Consider the following 9,195-nt stretch of genomic DNA (forward strand, 5'->3'; position numbering starts at 1 on the left):
TCTAAAGGGGTCATCCACGTTTACGTTGCTTAGTTGCTTGGCAAGATAAGCCGAAAGAAGCATCTGCCAAGTGTGTGCTTCTGACAGAATCGCCCGGAAAGGTATCCCAACTTTGTGCGTTTTGGCACTGAAAAACACGGACAGGGTGCTCTGTCTTGTCGCTTTTACCTTGAGGTGGAGCGGCCCTAAGTTGGCGATTTCGAGCATCGATAAAACCTTCTTTTTTGCTGTTGTGATATGCTTTTTGTGTACTTCACGAAATTTCTTCTTCATGGCATCCAAGGCTCTCGTTTTGTAGCTGCAGGAATCCAACACCACAAAAACCCCTTCTTTATCCGCAAGGCACAGCTTCAAGTTTTTTTCCTTTCAGTTCCTTTATGACTGGTTCGAAACTTTTCTTGCGTCGTTCACCTGCATTTGACCGACATAAAATGTCAATTCCTTCAGCCACAATTCGGCTGGCGTCTTCATCATCCGCTTTGGCGGCGACATGTCTAACGATGGCGAGCTTCCCTGCAGCGTCAAGTTTAGGTGGAAGCGCGAACTGAGGTCCGTGTTCCAACACGTCGTTGGTTAAAGATGATAACTGGACGTTCCCGACGGTGACCACGGGGTTTTTTCTTATTTGGACGCGTGTTCTCTGCTTCTCTGTGCAAGCCTTTACAAATGGGAGGAACCACACATTCCACATATGCTCGGTACAAAATCGTGTGGAAGCGGAATAGTGTCGAAACGAGGTTTCGTCCGAGGCTCTCACCTTGAGAAATTCGTTGAACAGACGAATCTGCCTCCATACTTCTGAACGTAGTATCCTCATCATCTTTCTTGCATTCCCTTGTGTGGGCGAGATCATCCCGAAGAAGGCTCTTAGTTCGTGAGCCAGAAAATTGTTCTGAAGGCAGCGTGACAACATAGGGGCCCGGCAGGTGAAGAGGGCGATGTATTGGCACAGGTGTTGTGGTTCCAGTTGATGCGGGTAACAGGTAGAAAGGCTCAAGTTTGTGGAGATTAAGGCTAATAAGGTGGATTGTTGAGCTAGTTGGTGCATGATCGAATAAATGGCAGCGGAAAGTAAACGAAGACATCGAAGAAACACACAGACGAGGACGATGCTGCACTGACAACTGAACGTTTATTGGAAAGGCCGCATATTTATACTTAGAGACCAGCCAGTGCATCGAATGATATCTTATCAATTCCTGCTTGCATTCCGGCAAAGATATCTCACTTCTTTTTTCGATAGGCCAACCGATGGCGTGCTGACGCATTGCTCTCCGGATTCACGGATGGCCCAGGCTTCCAGGATTTCTCTTGTCAGCTTGTCTTTGCTCTTTTTCACTACCTGCACGTAGTGAAGGTCAGCAGGCCTTGTTTGTTTTCAAGTTTCGCAATCTCTGCAGTGTATCGCAAGGTTGGTGCCAGACTTGCCTGCTATGGCTGTTGCGTGCTCTCTTGCTCTCCTCTCTTGCTCTCTTGCTCTCCTTCCTGGAGCTGTTGGGAGCCTACCTTATGTCTACTTTCGCTTCCCATGAAGACACCCTGTACATTCAGAAGAGCGGAGTGTGCATTGGGTCCAGAGTCGCTCCAGCCCTGAGTGATCTATACCTCGCGGCCTGCGACAAAAGAATTCAGGAAGCAACCAAGGACAGACGCATCGTGAGGAGCGTCCGGTACGTCGACGACTACTTGGTGCTATGCGAGCAGAAAAAAGAGGACACGGACACCCTGAAAGACAACACACTGACCACCTTTCACAATAGCTGTCCAGGGCTCAAGTTCACATGGGAGCTTCCTGAGCACGGCGTCCTACGCTTCTTAGACATACGCCTTGAGTTCTCGCCGGGGCACCTATGTTGGACATACCAGCCTCGAGCAAAGAAGCGGTTTCTTCCTTTCAGCTCTAACCACTCTAAGACGGTCAAAAGAGGAATTGTGAGGGCAGCATTGCAATCTGCTCTAAAGAAGTCGTGTCCACACCAGATGAGCCAGGGCCTTCAGAGGCAAGTTGCTAGGCTTCAGGAAGCCGGATATCCTTTGGCGTTGCTCTGCAGCATAGTAGAAGACCTCGTGCTGCCGAAGAAGCTTGGAAGGGAAAAGGAAAGTGCCCCTGAAGCATCGACTCAAAGAAAGAAGTTTTCCGTTATTCCCTACGTTCATGGGCTGACCCACAATCTCAAAAAGATCGGGAAGAAGCACACCATCAAGATCATTCCCACGGCGCCAAACAAGGCGAAAAGCATGTGCGCACGAGTGAATGGGCCGAAAAACAAATCCGATTGCCAAACCGGACACAGAACGAGGTATTCTCAGTGCTTTCAGGGCATCGTTTATTGTATCCCTCTATTCTGCGGGAAGCATTACATAGGCCAAACCGGGAGATGCGTCAACGACAGAGCAAGAGAGCACGCAACAGCCATAGCAGGCAAGTCTGGCACCAACCTTGCGATACACTGCAGAGATTGCGAAAGTTGCAAAAAACAAACAAGCCCTGCTGACCTTCACCACGTGCAGGTAGCGAAAAAGAGCAAAGACAAGCTGACAAGAGAAATCCTGGAAGCCTGGGCCATCCATGAATCCGGAGAGCAATGCGTCAGCACGCCATCGGTTGGCCTATCGAAAAAAGAAGTGAGATATCTTTGCCGGGATGCAAGCAGGAATTGATAAGATATCATTCGAAGCACTGGCTGGTCTCTAAGTATAAATATGCGGCCTTTCCAATAAACGTTCAGTTGTCAGTGCAGCATCGTATTCGTCTGTGTGTTTCTTCGATGTCTTCGTTTACTTTCCGCTGCCATTTATTCGATCATGCACCAACTAGCTCAACAATCCACCTTATTAGTATCAATACACAAAGCAGTATTTAGAGCGCGGGTTTTAGCAGTTTTCGAGCCCAGAGATTTAATACACTTCTTTTGTAGACCTTACTAACAAACACACTCACAGGGTAGTCGCCAACATCTGATCAGAAGACAGTCTTAGAACATTTTCTCTAAGTGGAAAGTCTCAAAAAGATGCTTTGAGATAAGGACATACATAAAAGAGCCCGCAGTATGCCCTATGGGTGTTTCCTTGTGCTGGTAACGTTTCAGCGAAGAGAACGGGATGTGTTTGAGCCAAAAATGTTAGACAGTGATGATAATATCACACGAGTTTTTGGAGTGCTTACCATTTATTTTCTACCATACGTTTACAGTTTCTGCATTATTTTAAAGCGTTAAACGCATGGGAACAACCCACGCTAAAGGAAATCAGGAGTTTTTTAAATGATACGTCGGTTGTTCATGTCGGCGCATGCAAATTCAGTTCCACTAGTTCTGCTCCTTTTCTGATGCTATTGCTTCAGTAAAGCGTTCCTTTCTAGCCAGACAACTAAAACTAAATAAAAACACAGTTGGACTGCATTTTACTATCGCCAAGGCAGCTTGCCCAAAAAGCGCCATTGGTAGAGGGTTCGGTCTGAACTTGGTAGGATCCACGACCCTATTATCCATGTGTTTCAGCCCAGAAAAGCTAAAAAGAAAGTTGTCTGCATTGGGAAACTGGCGAGTACCCGGTGGTACTGGAGATCGTATGTGCTCCTCCCGCATACTAGGCTGTTGCTCAGGTCACAAGATTGCCGCTTCGGTGGACAAGCAGGTTCAAAAACAGCAATATTTTCAAGCATTACTGAAAACAATAGAACACGCCAGAAAATTTTGCGCCTGTGGGCCTCTAGAGCTGAGAAAGCACTAAAAAATCTTAAATGCCTGTTCGTCAAAAACAGTGATCACCGGCCAAGACGCAGCGTTTTCACTAATGAACAAGAACGAAATTTACTGGCGTTTTGGGACCACCGTCCTTCCGAGAAACCAGGCTGAGGATTCTGCGGGGGCACATAGGCAACTCCAGTCTCTTGCCCTGTGCCACTTAGGCAAAAATACAAAGCAAAACACGCTGCGGAATCAATTCACATCAAAACCAGAAATTCTGCCACGCTGTCCAGGGTAGCTGCATACCATTGATACTGCACTGAAGCCTGTGTCGAGTCGTTTGGCTTGCGCATTGCATAAAGCTTGGGCTTTGATTCCGGAGCGAATAAATAATTTTCCAGGTGCGTGGAGAGCAGCGTCGAGCGATTTCGCCGCAAACACGAATCCACAACAAGCGAAAACATGTACCGAGTTTTAGAATTCAGGTAAAAAATACTAATACCTTTGTCGTCAATTGCAAGCATGCGCAATTGTCAATATACTAAAGCACGGTCATCGTCACCACGCACACTCGCATGCAAAGAGGAAATATATAATTAGAAGTGCATTATCTACATACTGTTCAAACATTCCACCTAACGACGATAGACGGCTTAGAGACAGCTTTTTTAAAAGAAATATCACAGAAAAGGACATACAAAGACACAAAGTGCGACGAGCTTGGTCAGACATGCACTCGTATAAAACGGCTAAACCTCAATGAGGTTCGAAGTGAACCCAAACAACCAGCTTTACAAATCAGGGCGCTGTGTTAAGCAGCGAGAATACACGTTTTGTCAAGCATTATACCAACGAACACATCGGATGCCGCTATTGCGTCTCTGGTAAATACGAAAGCCACTTACTCAAGTTCATTATTCTGCCGTGCATATCCGGATACGTTTTGCCGCAATCGCAGCGAATTGCGCTTGCTGCGGAGTCGGCTGACTAGCAGACAGCAACGAAGCGCCGACTGTGACTCTACGGCTCGTTGTTATAGCTGCCGTGCATCACACCTCACAAGTGCCTGTTCCTTAGCGGTATTGCTGAAATCGCGGGGAGCACGCCGACCAAAAGACATAAATGGCTCCACATTGAAACAATACCGCTAAGAAATGGCGTGGCTCATGCGAACTAATAATAATAATAATAAGTGGTTTTTTTTAGGGGAAAGGAAATGGGCAGTATCTGTGTCATATATTGGCGGACACCTGAACCGCGCCGTAAGGGAAGGGATAAAGGAGGGACTGAAAGAAGAAAGGAAGAAAGAGGTGCCGTATTGGAGGGCCCCGGAATAATTTCAACCACCTGGGTACCTTTAACGTGTACTGGCATCGCACAGCACACAGGGCGCCTTAGCGTTTTCCATCCATATATGGAAGGAAAACGCTCGCATGAGCGGCTGCGTTTTTATAAAAACGCCGCCGGTCATGCGAACTCAAAATTGGTTTTGATGAAAGGTAATGACGTAGCATCTCTCTCACATATCGGTGGATACCTGAACTGTGCCGTAAGGAAGGAGATAAAGGAGGGGGTAAGAGGAGAAAAGAAGAAAGACGTGCCGTAGTAGAGGGCTCCGGAATAATTTCGACCACCTGGGGATCTTTAACGTGCACTCACATCGCACAACACTCGGGCGCCATTGCGTTTCGCCTCCATCGAAACACGGCCGCCGCGGTCGGGTGCGAACCAGGGTACGCCGGATCAGTAGCCGAGCGCGCTAACCACTGGGCCACAGCAGCGGGTGTTTTTTGTGTTTCGCCTCTATCGAAATGCGGCCCCCGCGGAAAGAAGAGTTTGACCCGCCACGGTGGCTAAGTAGTTAAGGTTCTCTTCTGCTGGGCCGGAGTACCCGGGTTCCAACCCGAGCGTGGCGGCCGCATTTCGATACAGGCGAAACGCGAAGGGGCCCGTGTGCAGTGTGATGTCAGTGCACGTTAAAGATCCCCGGGTGGTCGAAATTATTCCGGAGCCCTCCACTACTGCACCGCTTTCTTCATTTCTTCTTTCACTCTCTCCTTTTTCTCTTACCTTACGACGCGGTTCAGGTGTCCGCCGAGATGTGAGACAGATACTGCGCCATTTCTTTTCCCCAATAATAATTAATAATTGGTTTTTGGGGGAAAGGAAATGGCGCAGTATCTGTCTCATATATCGTTGGACACCTGAACCGCGCCGTAAGGGAAGGGATAAAAGAGAGAGTGAAAGATGAAAGGAAGAAAGAGGTGCCGTAGTGGAGGGCTCCGGAATAATTTCGACCACCCCAAAAAAACAATTTTCAACACTTCAGAACTAGGGACGCTAATGAGGCAGCCGCAGGCGGCATGGCAGCGTTCGCGTCTTCCCGCTGCCGAGACTTTACAGGTGTGCAACGCAGCCAAGCGCCAAAAAGCCAGGAGATCTCATCGTCACAGTCGTGGCGGTACTTTAACATTTTTTATGCATGAAGTGCTTTTAGCTGCGGCTGTTGGTGCGCCGCGGGTAACCTTAACTCCAGATCTGATTAGCGCAATGAAATTGAATCAAAGATCGGAAAGTTTATGAATATTCAAAAGTTTTCATTTTAAATTCAATCTTTATTTATTTCCGTATTGACAAGATACTGTAAGCAGGCAATTGGACTCTGGAATTACGATTTGACCCTGTCAAGCATGAGTCGAATTGGTCTGATCCGTCTTTAGAGAGACTGGTCTCAATGATGCATATCATTGGATTGAAGAATGTGATGGCCTATTGTTCAATGAGTGCACTTTGAACATGCCTGGCGGTATTAGTGCTGAAGATCAGAATAACACATGCTTGTCTTCTCAAGTCGAGCCTGTACGCATTGCACAAATGTGTCTTCTGAACAATGCCTAGCGAAGAAAGATACGCGATGTGGAGTGTCCTATAGCAATCACTGCGTGTCTCCTTCAATACGGGAATGCAGAGGAACGCATCTGTGCTTTACGAACCTCGAACAACACCAGTTCTGTACTGCAGCTGCGGCTTTTAAAACGATATTTATATTTGGTGATCGAAGTGCAAATGAACCGGTTAGTTTACACGCCAGTTCAAGCACGCGTGCCAGCGGTTATATGATGTAAGGCTCTTTTATTTCACGAGGTCATTGACGGGCCGCTTTCGACAGCAGAAATATAAACAAAATTTCACAAAAACTTAAACTTGCTCTTTTTTACTCTCTCGAGTTTACTACTGGCTATTGGCGGAGACAATGCGAAAGTACACAGGTGATTCTGAGAGTGATGAGATGAAAAATTCTCGGGGCGGGGTGTAGAACTTTTCTGGAAAGTTCACGCTTGGCTTGTTTTGCTTCGTAACAACCTCAGGCCATGTTCATTTAGAATCAATTCTGCCCACAGTTGGCTAATATAACAATCCCAGGTCACTCGTTCCTTAGCTCTATCGTCGTTGTTTTATTACCATCACTACGGGAACTGGACGAAGAAATAAGTGTCTAGTGTAAAAGAAATCTGTGACTGCAGTCAAACAGATCCATTTCAAATGTGACTTTTCATTTTAGACTTAATGTCGAATTTTAATTTCAAGAAAGTAAGCTTAATGAAAGAAGTTGCTTATGACGGCACTGTTTAGCAAGTAGCTCGTGCATAATAGTTTATAAAAGTGCATGAGAGAAAAGGGTCCGACTTGAACATAGCAATCTCAAGCAACGCACGCTTTTCCAGAAAGTAGTGCGTGCCTGTGCTTCTGCCGGCAGTGTATTAGGCATGTATACTTTCGCTAACAAATCGTAGCACTGTGTCCAATGATTGCCTCTCTAAATTTTTAGCGGTGAACTGCATTCTTTAACGGCATAAAGGTACTGTACACGATGCTGAAAAGAAACAAAAATAATTGTGCTTCGCAGAGTGTTGTCTTGCTGAAAAGTTTAAAAAACTATCCACATCAAAAATCATATCTCAAATCCACCAAAGGTAAGTTGTGGCCCGCAAAGGAAGTCATAATCACGTGTGCCGCCGGAATTCGCCAATAATTCAAAACCAACAACGCAACCAAGCTGATTTGGGTGTTAATATGCGCTTGAGTGCTTTTGTATAGGACGCCTGGAAAAGCATATCCGATATGTTTGGTTAAGACCAATTTTCTGTCAGTTTTGCTTTCATAACAACGCCCATGGGCCACATTATATTTTAGTGGCCGTCACGAAGGATGGGCTGTTTTAGCAATGCCCGATTATTTTGATAGTTTGTCCTTGGGCTACTGATCGTCCGTGAGCGTTTCTGCTATGCACGGGACTGTTAGCGGTGGTGCGCGGTTGATGGTGAAAGGTTTTCAGCCAGGCTTCATTAAAATTCACCAGATAACTCGTCCGTTCTCAGATCAACAACCGCCAAAAATCTGGCGCCACTGTCGCTGCCCAGAGGGGCTTCAATTTTCTTCTGAATTAATCTTCAGCGAAAAACACTCTGCTTCGAAAAGCTTTATTAGAAACGGCCTAAGTACCTGCATTTCTCCCGCCACTAGAACGCACAAAGTTGCCAATTAGCTCCCTACAATTCAATCCACATTTAGTTCCCATTTTGGCTACTGCACATTACTCATTGAGTTTTTGGCTTCAAAACTCAACGTGCTTTCTTGGCGACAATGGGGCGCATAGAGCGCGACAATTATGGCTACAAATCCTGGTGAAAAACATTCCTTCTTCGCGTCATACAAGTAGAATGTGAGGCAAACCTTGAGCCTTGTTCAAGACAAATTCCGACCAGGTGGTGCTCTGCAATAAAGGGCCAGATGTGCCTTGGAAATTCTCATTTCGAGAATGTGCTGCCATCTGTTTGTTTTATTAGAACCTGCAAGTCAGTTCTGTTACAAATACTATGCTTTTTATCAGATTTACTAGACACCTATAGGCGCATTTGCCGTCACATGACCGAGCTTGTGTTCTGTTTCGCTCTCTATAAGTACTCCGAGTGAGAACTTGACTCATTAGGCTGTTATTCTCAATGCAGTACTTTTAGCAGAACATGGTTTCTATGCGATGGTTTCCTAACCACGAGTGTCATCCTCATCAGTTAACCGATGAGCGGAGTGAGAGCGGATGAAGGGGGAACAAGAGGAGGATTGCGTGCAGGACGAGCACCGTATAAGGGGCGCTACGCAGGACGGCACCATTGCGCAATCACATCGTGTTCATGGCTCGTGACTCGCGCCAGGTAAAAAACAACAACAAAATAATAAAGAAAATTATCAGAGATAAGGTTCACAAGAGAGGTGTGGGTGTGTTTTGCGTTACCGCTTCTACGCTCAAGAAAAGGGCGGGAAATGAAAAAAAGCGCCTGTCCTGAAATAAGAGTAGAAAGAAATTGCCGCACTGCGGTATCACGTAATCACGTCCCGACGCGTTCGTTACTTTATTTTCATTCAAAAGCGCTGTTAGGCTCAGCCCAATGAGGACGCTACATGTTCACGGTCATTGCTCTTGCGTGCAGCCGAGCGTGACCGTAAG

The sequence above is a fragment of the Amblyomma americanum genome, chromosome 2 (assembly GCF_052857255.1).
Source record: "Amblyomma americanum isolate KBUSLIRL-KWMA chromosome 2, ASM5285725v1, whole genome shotgun sequence".
Classification (NCBI taxonomy): domain Eukaryota; kingdom Metazoa; phylum Arthropoda; class Arachnida; order Ixodida; family Ixodidae; genus Amblyomma; species Amblyomma americanum.